At 42.2% G+C, this 15,778-nt stretch overlaps 1 protein-coding gene and 1 pseudogene across 2 annotated transcripts in view; one reads left to right on the top strand and one right to left on the bottom strand.

The window, feature by feature from the left end:
- The window catches only part of LOC149450041 (indoleamine 2,3-dioxygenase 2-like), an 85,611-nt gene that overhangs the window by 16,509 nt on the left and 53,324 nt on the right, over window positions 1–15,778 (bottom strand). The window lies entirely within an intron of this gene.
- LOC149450042 (U2 spliceosomal RNA) lies at window positions 544–660 on the top strand (annotated as a pseudogene).

Raw genomic sequence — 15,778 nt, 5'->3', positions numbered from 1 at the left:
GTATTTTTGTGCAACAACTATATCAGTATTCATTAGAGATATATTCTTCAACCAGTAGATAGCAATGTTTTTACTTTTGTAGCTGCATCTATTGTATACTCTATGACTTCTATCTGAATAAAGTTTCCTGTTTCCTTGTCGTAGTAAAGCAGAAAAGCACACGTGGACTGTGCACTGTCTGTTCTGTAGGGCTATATACAGCATTTTTAACACAAAGGAGCACCACTGAAAGTGAAATTAGAAGTGGATGTGTACAGCAGCTGATTTAATCACTTACTGATTATGCAGCTTCTTCTAATCCTTGCCTATGTTCTGGGGTGGCTCCTTTCTCTTAGAGTATCCTATAGAGGCACTTTTTTTTTAATAATGTGTTTATTGAAAGTTTTTCCAAAAAAAAAAAAAAACAACAACACATCAGGTAAGTATGGCCAATACCCTCAACAGCTTGACCATCCTGGACCAGCCAAGGGTACACAATTACAGAATGAACTATACCAAGCAAAAGAAAACAATGATATCAGCTGCACACCAAGTATCTGACTGATCGCTTCTCGGCCTTTTGGCTAAGATCAAGTGTAGTATCTGTTCTTATCAGTGTCCAGTAGGGGTGCTCCACCATCATTTCTGCTTGCGGGAAAGATTGGTTGTATAGTACCCCCTGGTAGGATGGGGGTCCTGATGGTTAGTACAGGCTGGAACAGAAACCGAGGTGCCCACAGGCTGCTGGGGCCCGGGAATAATTCCCCCTGGAAAACCGGAGGGGCCCAGTTTCTCCTGATTTGAGCGGATCTACCTTGTCTGGCCAGGGGCCGGGGAGGCAGAGAGTCCGCGAACCAGTGCCCCCTGAGAGTGGTCGCCTCAGGGGTGCTCTTAGTAACACTTGGGTGTGGGACCCCAACGTGTGAAAAGGCACATGGCCACTGTTTCTAACACTTTTTCTGCACTGCGCCTTTTAGGGCTGGGCCTTTTGGCTAAGTCCTGGGCAATTTTTGCTACGGGCCTCAGGGCCTGGCCAGTGCACAATCTGCACGGCCACTTTATTTATTTAATTTATTTTTTCCCATGTTTGTCACTTTCACTTTTGTGTGTGTTTTCTTTCTCACAGGATGGTAGGGTGTGGGTCCTCGGGCCTACCCTGAAGTCTAGGGGGAGGATGTGTGGCCTTTTGGTTTCTTCCTCCCCTGTCACTAGGGGGTTTTCTCTTCGGGAGAGCCCCCTTACCAAGTACTTGGTGGCTGGCTTCGGCTGGCCACAAGGAACGGGGTCCGCCAGGCCTTTTGGCTAGGCGGACCACATGGGAACCTTGTCCCTGTCAGGAGCTTCATGCCCTGGGGGATCAGGGTAGAGGTCCATCCCCTTTGGGGGAAGGACAAAGCACACCCCTAAGTGCACTTTTTTGTGTGGTGTTTTGCACTTGCACGTTTTTTGTGAACACTTACGGGTTTTCGTTTTTCGCACGTTCGCGGACATAAAAAAAAAAAATCTGACTGATTACATTCCAGAAAAAAGAGACCATTGGACATCTTCTATGAGGACTACATTATATCAGGCCCAGAATTATCAGCAGGAGTTACAAATAAGCAAGCAATCCAATGGCTTGGATTTTGATGTGAAAAGTCAGTATAAGAAGAAAAGGGAAAAAAAAGTCCACCAGCAACCCTATTTCTATTTACACTGTGTGCATCAATAGTCCTGTAGCCTAGGATGGCAAAGCACTCCCCTGCTCCTCCATTGTCTTCCCCCCTCCCTTCTCTAAGCTAAAAAACTGGCTAGAGACTGCATTGTCCACTGTTCTCTCTTTCCAGTGAAGACCAGAAGTTCACAGATGCAGCACAGAAAACAGGAGTCTGCAGTATTAAAAACTGTAACCTGCAAGTGCTGGAGTATGACAAAAGGGGAATGTTAATTTTATATTTCAATATTTTTATTAAGAGACTACAAAATGACAAATAGATCAAACAGATTTTGTTTCACGGAGAATCATTATGACAGAAAATCAAAATTCTACATCTAATGAGAAATCCATTGGCAGACCCATCGGCAGATGAGCAAAGAATCAAAAAAATTATTAACTCAGACATAAATTATATGTAAGATAGAGATAATGGCAATCATCAAACTAAATAATGCAAGCCCAGCCCACATGGGACCAGAAACAGAGTGATACCTGACAGCAAAAAAAGTCTGATTTTTGAAAACAGTATATAAAGTTGCAGTAACAATTGTATGGTGGGGAGAAAAGTGGAAGGGGAGGGGGTGGAGGATAAAGGGTAAAAGAGGAATCACTGTCCACTTACTCTGAGAACATAAACAGGTCTCAAGCCATAAAAGGCTTCAGAAACGTCTGCAATCAAATTAGGCAATGTTAATTTTATTGTGCTCAATATTGTATACTAAAAATGCAGAGGGTTTAATACTACTTTAAGATAGGAATGAAGGATAAAAAGATATGAGGAATGTGCTGGGAAAGAACAGAATCACGTAAACATGTGGCAAGACAGAGGATGAACTTGTGATGGCAAAAGAAGTTAGTGGGAGACATTTGGCAACAGCAGGGTCATTCATGTCAATGGGAATGCTGAAACCACTCATATTGATAGTAGGGATGTGAGGCGTGCAGAGAAAGGGTCCACAAATTATCTGGCAGGATTTAAGATATATAAATAGTAAAATAAAAAAAGGAGGAGTAGTAAGTGGAGCAAAGATCTCAGTCTATGTCAAGAGGAGTAGTAGTAGTAGTTGTTCGTATGTCGTAGCCTGGAGAATTGGGACTGTAAGCATGATATAGAGAAGTGGTCTCCAAACTTTGACCTGGGGGCCAGGGGAGGACTGACCATTTGGAAACTCGGGCACTGCCCGAGGGCCCTGGGTCAGTAGGGGGCCCCATGAGATGCCCCTGGTACCTTTTTCATAGGCTTTTTTGAGTTTGGGCAAGGACACAGGGGCCCCATGATCCCCTATTGCCCGGGGGCCCCATGTGTTGTGAGTCCGCCCCTGCTGGGGGCCAAATGTGGTCCTTTGGTCACCTTTATCCAGCCCTTGGGACACCATTCCATCCACTGGCTGCAAAAGGGCATTATTCTTCCCACTGATACAAATGATGGAGCACTTTTCATCCCACTGACACCAATGATGGGACACTATTCCTCCCACTGATACCAATGGTGGGGTGCTATTCCTCCCACTGACACCAATGATGGAACACTATTCCTCCCACTGATACCAATGATGGAACACTATTCCTCCCACTGATAGCAATGATGGAGCACTATTCCTCCCACTGACACCAATGGGGGGGTGCTATTTCTCCCACTGACACCAATGATGGGACGCTATTCCTCCCACTGATACCAATGATGGAGCACTATTCCTCCCACTGACACCAATGATGGGGTGCTATTCCTCCCACTGACACCAATGATGGGTCGCTATTGCTCCCACTGACACCAATGAAGGGGTGCTATTCCTCCCACTGACACCAATGAAGGGGCGCTATTTCTTCCACTAACAACGATGATGAGGAACTATTCCTCCCACTGAGACCAATGATGGGGTACTATTCCTCCCACTGACACCAATGAAGGGGCACTATTCCTTCCACTGACACCAGCAATAGGGCACTATTTCTCCTATAATACCAAGAACAAGGCATTTTCTACTTCCATTAGTCACGGTTCGGCCCTCCTAATGTCTGAAGGACAGTAAACTGACCCTTTGCTTACCAAGTTTGGAGACCCCTGATATAGAGGGCTGAAAGTAGCCATGACTGTTAAATATAGTATCTGACATGAGAGGGAAAAACAAATGGTGAGGATTGAAGCTGTGCTTTCAGTATTCTTGAGAAACATTACTGCATCATGAAAAGGAATGAAGAACTAAAACCAAACACCAGTCTCTAATTACAGAAAGCACAAATCTAGCCTGGGAACTAAAACTGCAGGATACACAAATAACCTTAATAATGCCACAACTTCACATTAAAGTGCGTCTAAACCCTTGAACGAAAACTTAATATATTGCAGTTTACCAGTCCTTAGATGTAGTGGCTGCGCTAGTTTTCTCTTTCAGGCTCAGAACATTTTCATTAAGTACAGAAAATACCTGTTTATCCTGCTTGAAACGCAGCATCCTTGATACTTCCTGTGATATACTGTAAGCTACAAACAGATGTAATGCTACCCCTTTAGGAGTTACTTGGTAATTAGGGTTTTCTGTTCTGAGCCTCAGATGCAAGAACAACCTCAGCCAACCTGAAGCACCTGGTTGAATGAAAGTTACTGCAAGCACTTATAAGTACAGGAGTATAAATACCTTTGCTGTGTTGTAAAAAAGTAACAGGAATTATTACCAGGAAATAGACATTAGACCATTTGGTGGTAAATTAACTCAGTGTATTGGTACAGGTTAGAATAAATGGTGGTTTGAGCATAAATGAACACACAGAAGATAGGTTCAGACACAGTCCGCTAGACAGTATAATCACTATGCCAAGATAATTTGGGATAGATTTCTGCACCACTAGACTGGGATTAACTCATAAAAAAGCAAAGTCAGCAATAAACAGTGCATATAAGCCCTTACAGCAATGTAAATAATATTATAACTAGTTTAAAATGCAGGTAAGGGTCTCTGTGTAGCAGATGTAAAGGGGTATTATTATTATTATTATTATACAGTATTTATAAAGCGCAAATAGTTTGCTCAGCGCTGTACATTACAAAGGGGGACAGAACATGTGACAGAACAATACAATGATAGTCTTTAGTCCTAACTCTTCAGCTAGTATTGGGGCCCAGTTATACCGTTGGTGCATATGAGTGTAGTCCCAGTCACACCTGCAGTCAGCAAATAAGGATACTAAGTGGCAGGGCAGTGGATTTGGGGTACCACCAGTCCTCCTGTACAGATCCCAGGCCAGCAGGGGGGCCCAGGCAGCTGGATGAATCAGATGTGGGCAGGAAGGGTGATCGGCAAGGCAGGGGGGGCAATAACTGGATCTGATCCCCTGTATGATTCTCTCTGCAGCTGCTGAAAACTGGCTTCTTCCCCTCTCCCTCCCACTGGTTTCAGCGGCTGCAGAGACAGCAATACAGGGGATTGGTTCTAGTAATTGCTCCCCCCTTTCACCCTCCCTTTACACCATATGTTTCCCCTGCTGCCTAAGCCCCCCTGTGTGCCCCACCCCTGCAGTTCTGCCGGATGCCCTCCTCTCCTTCCCATTGGCAGATGCAAGCACACAACAGGATCCTTCAGGATGGAAAGTGGGGGAAGAGTTCAGTAAATATGTCACCTTTCCTTTCCTAAATGAACACAATGAGTGATTGGTATCAGTCACTCACTGTGTTCGTTTATAATTGAAGCATACTAAACTGTGCTTTTTGGGGGCAGGAGGCGGACCTGTCAGGTTGACTGTATGGTGCCTCGTGGTTTCTAACAGCAGCCATGCTAAATGGCTGTATGGTCAGTTCCTAAAAGGGCTCAGTCTGTCTATCAGTAGACAGTAAATGCCCACAGCGGTAGTTCACTAGTCCCAGTGGTATGGCAGCTTACTAACCAGTCACTTGCTTTGCACCCAGGTGACTGTCTGTCAGCACCCCCAAACTCAGCTCTTCAGATCCCGCTCAGGCCAGTGGTAGGCACCTTCATGGCAAGAGGAAGCTGTGTCCTTAGAAAATTCAGCTCCTTCCTCTCCTCCTGGCAATCTCTACCTGAGGAATAAAGCTCAAAAGCTTTGGATTACTCTGCAGTGTCTCTCCTTAGTACTACAATTCCCATAGTGCACTGCTGCCTAACTGTCTGTTGAACTCTTCATGCTCAGCAGCTCCTTCTTACTGATATAGCTGTAAACCAGTTCAGCACCGCAGGGTCAAAGCTACAGAAAGCAGCTGCAGCCAGTGTTTCCCTCACACTCATTCTTAGCCAAGCACCTTGCCCACACAAAAAATCTTATCTTTCTTGTGTAAACTCAATCCACTATGAAATGGAGATGTTTGAAGTCTATCCTATGTGACAAACATGGTTACTTTCATAGATACAGTGTAGTGTGCATAGCCACCCAGGAAAAACAAGTGTGTTCTTTGCAGGATCGCTGTCACGGACCATCGCGACGCATGGGTCTACACATGCGTAGGCGTCTGTCAAGACGTGCAGGTAGCAGGGCACTAGGACCCAGGCGCACCCGTCGTCTTGACAGTACTAGGCAGGCACTGGGACCTAGGCGGCGCCTGTCAGGTGCAGGGCGGGCTACTTAAACCAGCCCTGCACAGACGCTTGTTGCCGAATGGTCTTTTGTATCCTGTTGCCTGTGTGTGAGTACTCTGATCTGGATTGTCTGACCTTGTTGCCTTCTCCTGTCCTGACCACTTGGTTTGCCTGACTCTGCTCCTGGATGTTCCCTTATAGATCTGATCTTTTGGTATTGACCCTGCGTGTGACCCGACTATCCTTTGCCTATCGTCTTGTACCTTACCGACCCGCTAGTCACCGACCCGGCTTGTTTGACTCTGACTTTGCTCATCCATCCTGGAGCCCTTGGCAGACTCCTCTACCTCTGGTAGAGATACCTAGCAGCTGCAACCTGGTCCCGGAGCGCTCCAAGTCTATCCCCTCCATCAGGGGCCCTGGTGAACAAGTGCTCCGATACTTAGACTCCGCACTCGGGGGAGGCTCTATCAGTGGACTGATAGAGGTACTGTCAGGCGGTCCGTTACAATCGCCATGTGAAAATAAAAGAGGAAAAAAGCCTGAAAAAGAAAGCTAAAGCTGCCACCTTACCCAAGCACAAGTGGCTTTACTTTGGCTGTACTTTTCCTGTGGATAACAGGGGTGCAGTTAGCTCTGCACTCCTGTGACCCCTTTTTCAGCTGACAGCAGACTGGAGTCCGGGTTGGGATCCTCGCCAGAGTCTGGAGCAGCACCTGGCTCAGCCTCTCAGCAGACAGAGCAGTGACAGTCCCACTCTGCTCAGAGTGGCTGTGAGAACTCAGGGATCAGCAGTCATGTGATCGCTGAGTTCTCACTCTTAGAGCCGGCTGGGGACAGATGCTGCATCCACCTAGGTAAGTATAATTGGGGGGGGGGGGGGGAGACCTACTTCTCTTTTAAGAAGTTTTGGGGGTTTAGATAGAACTTTAAAACTTCAGCTATCTATAAACAGTATCAGGTCTGTAAAGAACATAAAATGATCCTAATATAGGTCTTGAAGCCAGTCTGCTTTTTGAGATACACAAAGTGGTAATTACAGTTGGCAAATGCGTGAGGAATAATTATCTATGTGAGAATGTGAATTATACATAATGAACCACATTATTGAATGACTGAATGAAAAGTGCTACAGATATAAAAAAACACATCAGATAAGTTAGCTTTGTTTCAGTTATAGGTATTCCATATTTGTAAAGGTTATCTCCTGCAAAAAATAATTCTCTTATTATTACAGTAAATGTCTTACTTAACACTATGTGGTTGCATTTAATATCTTTTATAATGGACTTTAAATGCCCAGCTAGTGTTATACGTGATCGTCCCTTAGAATAATTAAAAAAAAGCTTTTTTTCATACAAAATATAAAATTAAAAATTCCTCCCCCATTTTAAAAAAAAGATCATCTAGGTATATCCAAGTTACAACCCTGATAGGTTCAGAATCCATAGTACAATGGTCTAAAAGGCTTGAGCGGCACAATATATCAGTTTACATGTTTCACAGTGTTACCCCTTCTTCAGGACTGTTAAGCAAGTCTTCTTGTGTAATTGAAGTGACCATAATTCATCCATGATGATCAATGGGCCTTTCCACCTACTGTAGGTGTGGTAATGGAGCTCCTACTAAGACCTCCTACCCAGCTTGCGGGAGTAGATGAGACATCCAAAGATGTATAAAGGTAAAACTCATAAAATCACTGTTTAAATTATTAGGTGCTGTGAGATATATCTACACTAGGAACCATAGCAAAGGCCTCAGATGCAATTACAAGGCACCTAAGGGGTGTACTTAAATTCAAAAGTGCTGTATAATCAGGCAAAATAGTTTATGCTCAAGATGGAAAAATAAATATATCTCTATCACTTATACTACTAGATATTGAGGGTATAATTGAAATTATAATTGGCTATCTCTATCACTTCTTATATCACTACTAGATATTGATGGTATAATTGAAATTATAATTGCATCATCTCAATAAATCAAACCTTAGGTGAGATTATCAAAAAAAGAGTCCTTTATCATCAAAACTTCCCCTGTCTCAACCCACCTTACTGCCCTTCCTAGGAGCCTGCCCACACACTGTGTGACTTAAAGGTCATAAGAAATGTGTGTGACTGAATCTTCATAGGAAATGTTCTGCAGTTGTCTCCACATGCACAACAATGTGATGAAGAGGCCTGCACATGAAGGAATTTTGCCAGTGACTAATGTCACGGACCATAAAAAAAACTTATTTTTGGGTCTTCACACCATCTGGTCTGCTGTGGTACATGATTATTATACAGGATTTACAGTATATAGCACCAACAGTTTGTGCATCAGTTTACAATATAAGGGGGAACAGTACAATTGCAATGCAGTTCAATACAGAAGGAATAGGAGGTCCCTGCTCATGAAGCTTACAATCTAAAAGGGAGGGGAAGATGGTACAAAAGGTAATAGCTGCAGGGGATGATATGATGGAGGTGACTCAATACCACTTTTTTAGTTGGAGATGGGGTAGGCTTCCCTGAATAAATGAGTTTTCAAGGATCAGCTAAATGAGGACAGGGTAGAAGCTGACCAGACATACTGGGGTAGGGAGTTCCAAAAGATGGGAGATGTTATGGAAAAGTCCTGGAGGCAAGCATGGGAGGAGGTAACAAGAGAGCTAGAGAGCCAGATGTCTTGGAAGAGAGAGGAAGATTTGGGTGCTATCTGCAGATGAGGTTGGCTGGGGGAAATGTTATGGATGGCTTTGTACATTGTGCTTAGTATTTTGAATTTTATATGTTGGGCTAGTGGAAGCCAGTGAAGACATTGGCAGCATTACTATGGTTTGGTTCGCATATTACCGTTCATTTTGTTAAGGCAGCCGATTCATTTGAATGAGCTTCCCAGCACACCACAATAGCCGATAGCTGAAAAATTTTGCATGCAGTATTTTTTGGTAGTGGGCAGCACTTTAGAACAGACTGCTGCTAGCTCTGTGTTGCTTTGAAATATTACTATGCAGTAAATGTTATTTTACTCCACATTATAGGTTACCCCAGTAAACGTTATTAAAATTGGTAACACTATGTTATGAAAGGTTTAGAGCCACCATGTATTGTTCTATTTAAATTGGCGCCTGCTTTATTTATTTTTTGCCTTCCTGTATCAAATGTTTGCCTTGATCATTTTTTTATACAAATAGAGACATGAAAAAAACATTTTAAACTCAAAATTAAACATAATCTCATTGTAATTTTTTTCTAAGCTTAACAATCTAAAGAAAAAATAAGGAGGCATGTTATCTAAGTTTTGCAATAGTACATATTTGAGAAGTGATCTCTATATACCAAAAGAAACTCCATTATTATAAAACTTCTCTTAAGTCTTAAGACTTTAAAAGGAAATATTGTCCACCGAGCCATTCAGTGGTACAGGATGTTGGACACATGTCGTCAAGAATATGTATATACTGTATCTGGTAGGCACGCAATACTTGAGTGCAATAAAAAGTAAGCATTTCTGGGAATTACGAAATGAGAAGATTGCAGTAACAGTCTTTTTAATGCCGGGAATTCTAATTCTGAAATGATCCCCAGAGGTTATAGTGTTACGGGTCCCTATGTGGCTTTGGTGCCTGTATGCAGTTACATTTTATTCAAATGCACCATGGATGATTATGATACAATTTTGCACTAAACTGGAAGCACAGTTCTCACACAACCTCACATGGGTACATTTGCATCAAAACTACATTTCCTAAAGGGGATTTCTACTTTAAACCCCTGCTAGAGACTAAACTGTGTAGCTAAAATGAGTCTTGGGACCAGGAGCCATGAACTCAGAGATCTGAAGCAGTGTTTTACTTTCATTTAAATGGGTTCACCAGTTCAAACTTAAAGTAACACTTTTTTATTTCAAAAGAGAAGGTTCCCATATATCCATTATGAATAGTCTTTCTATGAAATGTCAGATTTCTGGGGGTCCTAAGGCCACCCTCTAAGCAGCCATCTGCACGTCTCCTTAGCGAACCGTGTGCGAAGGAGACATCCGTGTGTGCTCCCTTCCAAGCTTTATGCATCTATAGGGGGGAGGCAGGGGTGGTAAAAGCAATAGGACTTTTTTACCTTGACGCTCTGAATGCATTAGGTAAAAAAGTGTAGCCTTTAGAACTACTTTAAGCAGAATTTAATAAAATATGAAACCTTATAACAAGAATGTGAATCTCATTTGAAACATGGGAAAAGGATATATTTGGTCATTGTAATTTTTCTAAAATTAGAATGCATTCTTTTGTGCAGTTTTCTAGCAAACAACTAAACATCTGCATTGAGATCTTGTAGGACACCATCTGTCCTATGGAATGCTTCGTCCATGAGTAATTGTAATCTGGAATATCCCTCAATTATCCAGGAAGTGGATGAATTCCATTTATAGAACTGGTCTAAAGCATGCATTTTTTTCTTTAGAGTTCAATACTTAGCCTGGATGACAGCCAAGAGTCTTAAGAAATACTTGTTGACACCATTAATTAAAAACTTCCATTGCCCATTTTTCTTGAAATGGTCAAAAAAGATAGAAAACAGTCTGCTTCATTCAGTACAAAAGAGATCATCGATTACCATTTTGAAATATACAGTATATCTCAGATAATCATTATTTGTCAAATGTACTGCTATTTTTAGGTGTATGTAGACCCTACCGATTCTACTCAAGTTTTGTTCTTGGGTGTGACTACACTTTCAGTAACGAGATCCAATGAGACCTGAAAATAGCAATCACATGGCTGAAAATAAATCAGCATAGCACAAGCTACACGTGTTATAGCTTCTAATTCATGTATCTCTCACCGTAACTATTGCAACTCCCTCTTTGTTGGCCTTCCTCTAAGTGGTCTAGCCCACTTCAGTCTATCAGGACTGCTGCTGCAAGACTCACACCTAACCAGCCACTCAGCGTCTGCCCTCTCCTGCCAGTCCCTACACTGCCTTTTGCTCACCCTATCTCCGCCACTCTTCCCCAAGCTTCATCACCAGCCTCATCGTAAAATATCTTCCAAACCACCCTCTTCACTCCTCTCAAGTTCTCCTGCTCTCTAGCCCCTTTGTCACAATTTCCAGGATTTCTCCAGAATCTCTCCCTTCTTTGGAAATCCCTACCCCAGTCTGTCCTACTATCTCCTACACTGTCTGCCTTTAGGAAAGCCTTTGAACACTCATTACTTGGAAATAGGGAAACCTTTTCCACGTCAGCCTAAAAACTGGACTTTCATTTTCTCCACTAGCTCATTCCTTACAATGAATGCCTTTTGTATCACTTGCCTTTCACTTTGATTGTAAGCTCTCGCAAGCAGAGCCCTCTGAATTCTCCTGTATTGAATAGTATTATAACTGTATAGTCTCCATTCATTTTGTAAAGGTATGCATAAACTTATAATTTTCTTTGTGTCAATGCAAATAAGTCTTTTCAAAAAGAAAAACACTTCTGAATAGCTACCATATTTACATACGGGAAAACCACCAGGAACAGGTAAGTGTTTCAAGGCAGTAAAGGTCATATGATGCTTTAAGGAATAATAAGGGGATGATAACTTGAATGTCTGCCATTTAAATATAGCACATTTCTCAGAAATCATTCCTCCTTTTAAAAAAGGTAACATCGTCCAAGAACTACTGGCTGAGGTCTTCCTACTTTCCCTTGATCTGGCTGAACATGTAGCAAGCAATGGAGTCTAGATGGAGTTGGCCAAAACTATTTCCATTAGGAGAAGATCTGTTCTTAGAAGGGTAATGTGAATAAAATTATGTAAAAAGCCAGCAGATTGAAAATTTTCCAGCTTTTTACCAATCCTGAGCATAATTTAGTTATATGCAAATGCATTTAAATGAAAAATGTAATTGACTTACACCCACCTACCAAACTAAACAGATAAGGGAACTTCCAACTTAAGAAATCAGTAAAAAGCCACATCACCACTTATGATAAGCCAGATAACAACATTTCATTGTGAGTTAATGATTAAAAACAAAAACTTATGTGTGTGGGTGGGGCTCTGTGAGCCCTAAAAGGGAGAACTTTTCTCACTAAGGCCCAACTAAGCAAGCGGAGGCCACAATCTGAGAAATCTGCATTAAGGCAGCACTCCAATATAGAAACAAGCACCACTTTGTGGCACAATTGACTCTTTGTGTACCATTCACTTTGCAGTGACTTCACACTTGTGTTACTGTAAGACTTCCTCATATGCTGCATCACTTTTTGAGGGATTTACATGGTGCCTGTATCTCGCCCTCCAGCCCAGTTTTGATGTCACCTCACTCCCAGTGACATACTTGAGACTTTACATTTAATATTACACAATAGGGTTGATTTACTGAAACTGGAGAGTGCAAAATCTGGTGCAGCTCTACACAGAAACCAATTAGCTTCCAGGTTTTTTTCGTTATAGCTTGATTGAACAAACTGAAGTTAGACGCTGATTGGCTACTTTGCACAGCTGCACCAGATTTTGCACTCTCCAGTTTTGAGGTTCCATATTTCTGAGGATCCTCCTTCACATCCTTCCCCATGAAATACAGGCTAGATACAATACATAGGGGCTCCGTGCCATGATGTCAGCCCCAGGTATAGGGCACTAGTCATTAGGTAGCGGCTTGCACTTAGAAACACTAACTAAAAGAGCACTCCCCAGATAGGCTGCCTCCCCTTGTATTTAAAGCCCACCACATGGGGGCAGGGCTATGAACACCTGCGAGTTATCAGGCTTCACGTCTGCCTAACCCTCTAGGCACCTGCCTTCAAGTATACCAAATTACCAAACTCTCATATAATTCTATTTCTAAAGCCATGGTTGTCACAAAGGTGCTGCTTTTTTTTTTTTTTTTTTTTAGATATTTCTCCTGTTATTAAGTAGCCCTGCTCTCAATAATTCCCTCAATAATTGATATCCTACATTGCCTCTCTATCTTATGCCAACCATCATTGCACAGGCATATTCTGCCATTGTTACCATTAGGAAATCTGCAATGAGCAATGACATGCAGCTGCCAGTGGAGCACATGCATATAGACAGGGAGCTACTAAAAATTGCTGGAAGAGATCAACAGCCTCAAGGCCAATGGTCCATTAGGCTAGCGGCCTTGTATATATACTGTGTATGTATATATAAATATATATCTATATATATCTATATATACCCCCCCCCCCCATCAATACAGTACTGACACATGTCCACAGACAATGAGTACTATACTAAGATAGCCAGAATCATGCCTACTAAACACAATAAGTACTATGCTAACATGTCCACAGTGATGCAATGAGTACTGTACACAGCCATAAAGATATCAAAATAAACGAAAATTAGTACTGTAATAAAACAGCCAGAAACATCTCTACAAGACACAGTCAGTACCAAACTGACAGCCAGAAATCCAAATGGGTCTAACCAGTGCCGACACAAAGGTCATCCAGTGTCCATGGGGAAGATTCCAAACTGCTCTTCATCTTTTTGGTCCCTCTTTATAGTGCCAAGCTCCCCTGGCCCACTGGTGCCCAGTGCCCCATTTTTCCTGCCTGCCCTGACCCAGCCTTCTTTGCCTGCTTGCTTAGTGCATGGCTGCATGGCTCATCATGATTAATGAGGAAGAGCTGCGCACAGCATGTAGACACAAGGCCAGGCTGCCTTAATGGATTGACAAATGGCTCTCCCCCATCACACACACACACACACACACACACACGTACAAACACATGTACAAACACACACAAACACACACACAAAGTGTCCCTAGAAGTTGTACCTATTGCATCCCAGCCCTGGTCTTAACAGAAAGTATGAGTTCACATTTTTAGCTCACGTGGTGAAGTATATGGCGGAAGGAAAAAAAAAAAGAGGTTTATTTGAAAAGTTACCATTTCATGCTGTTGGGTACAAGTTTGTCACCAGGATCTTTTGGATTTTTTTGCACTCAGATTTTTGGACTATACGTGGTTTATTTAATAATTTGACATGTGCTGTAATAAGTGGTAGCGCCTTTTTCTGTTTTGCTTATAAAAGCATATACGGTGGTAGATGAAATCCTTACCAATTACCAACTACGCTGCAAAATACCATGTTCCACATATACTGCATAAGTAGCACTTGCATTGTTGCAGCATAGGCAGCATAAGGATTTTGCAGCATACCATATGCTTCAATAATCAATGTGCCACCTATGCTTAAAAAAACAGGTCATCTATGTGATTATTTATAAAGAAATATATTTAACATTTTTATTTTAATTTGTAAAATGTCCCAAATAAATGTTTAGGAGACCTTTGTCTAAAGTAGGTGCCTAGAAAACCAGGCAGCAGGCAGGAACAAAGTTTTAAGTGCCTTGAGTGGAAAAAACAGCTTTGAGCAGAACTGTAGAAACAGTAAAATACATGGCAATTGTTTATGCTGCACAGTGCTTTCACAAACCAAAGATGGTTTACATCTACCTTTAACTTTAGGAAGATTTTAAAAGAATAATAATGTTACCATCAGGAACTGTATAAGCATGCATGCCCATTAGTTCTGCCAATTATCAGTACAAAATATTTTCTTTATAGTATACTTCCCAGTCTCTGGCTAAGCAGTAATTAAAGCAAAGTGCTGAGTGTGTATGTTGTGAGACATCATTTCCTCAGCCCCATCACTCATTAGATTATTTAATAATGGGAAGTATGGTTGTTACATTTCTCGTATTACTGATTTAGAGGGGAAACAATACCATGATTTGTAATCAAGGTTGCACTTAAAACCTTTCTGCAAATAACTTTAAATGCTGATAGGAATTCCATAGGGGCATTGAAACTGTTCTTTACGTTTGATGTGTATCAACTTTACCATAAAAAGGAGGAGAGCAAAGCTGTCCAGACAGAAATAGGAGTCCAATTATAATAACAGAGAATGAGACATTCACAAACAAACATTCTATGGTGGAGAATAAATCACTCCCATTGAAAACACATGGACCTGGACGATTCTCCACCAGAGATTGAGAATGCGTTTTTCATCAAGTCTGCAGACTGAATGAAAGAAAAAAACAAAAACAACCACTTCATGAAATAGCTCTATGGTAGGTGTGCATGTAAATTTATGTCATCCCTAGACATACAGTACCAGGGGCGGACTGACAACTCATGGGGCCCCCGGGCAATAGGGGATCATGGGGCCCCTGTGTCCTTGCCCACACTCAAAGCACACCCAAAAAAAGCCTATAAAAAGGTACCAGGGGCATTTCATGGGGCCCCTACTGACCCTGGGCCCTCGGCAGTGCCCAAGTGCTTAAATGGTCAGTTCGCCCCTGTGCAGTACATTTGAGCAATTTAACACACACACACACCATAGTTTGTTGGCTCTAACTTTCACAGAGAAAATATTCAATGATTTACCGTATTTTGCGCTCCATAAGACGCACTTTTTTCCCCCAAAAAAGGGGGGAAAATGTCAGTGCGTCTTATGGAGCAAATATAGAGCCGGTCCGGTATTTACGCCGCCGACACCGTGTCAGAATACTGGGCCGGCCGCTCAGCTCTTCCCTGCAGCAGGACCTTACCTTATTCATCCCACGCC

Source organism: Staurois parvus, unplaced genomic scaffold (assembly GCF_062004578.1).
Source record: "Staurois parvus isolate SC_StPar_1 unplaced genomic scaffold, SC_StPar_1.0 ptg000586l, whole genome shotgun sequence".
Classification (NCBI taxonomy): domain Eukaryota; kingdom Metazoa; phylum Chordata; class Amphibia; order Anura; family Ranidae; genus Staurois; species Staurois parvus.
Note: the sequence above shows the minus strand (reverse complement) of the source record. Positions and strands in the feature narration are given on the sequence as shown.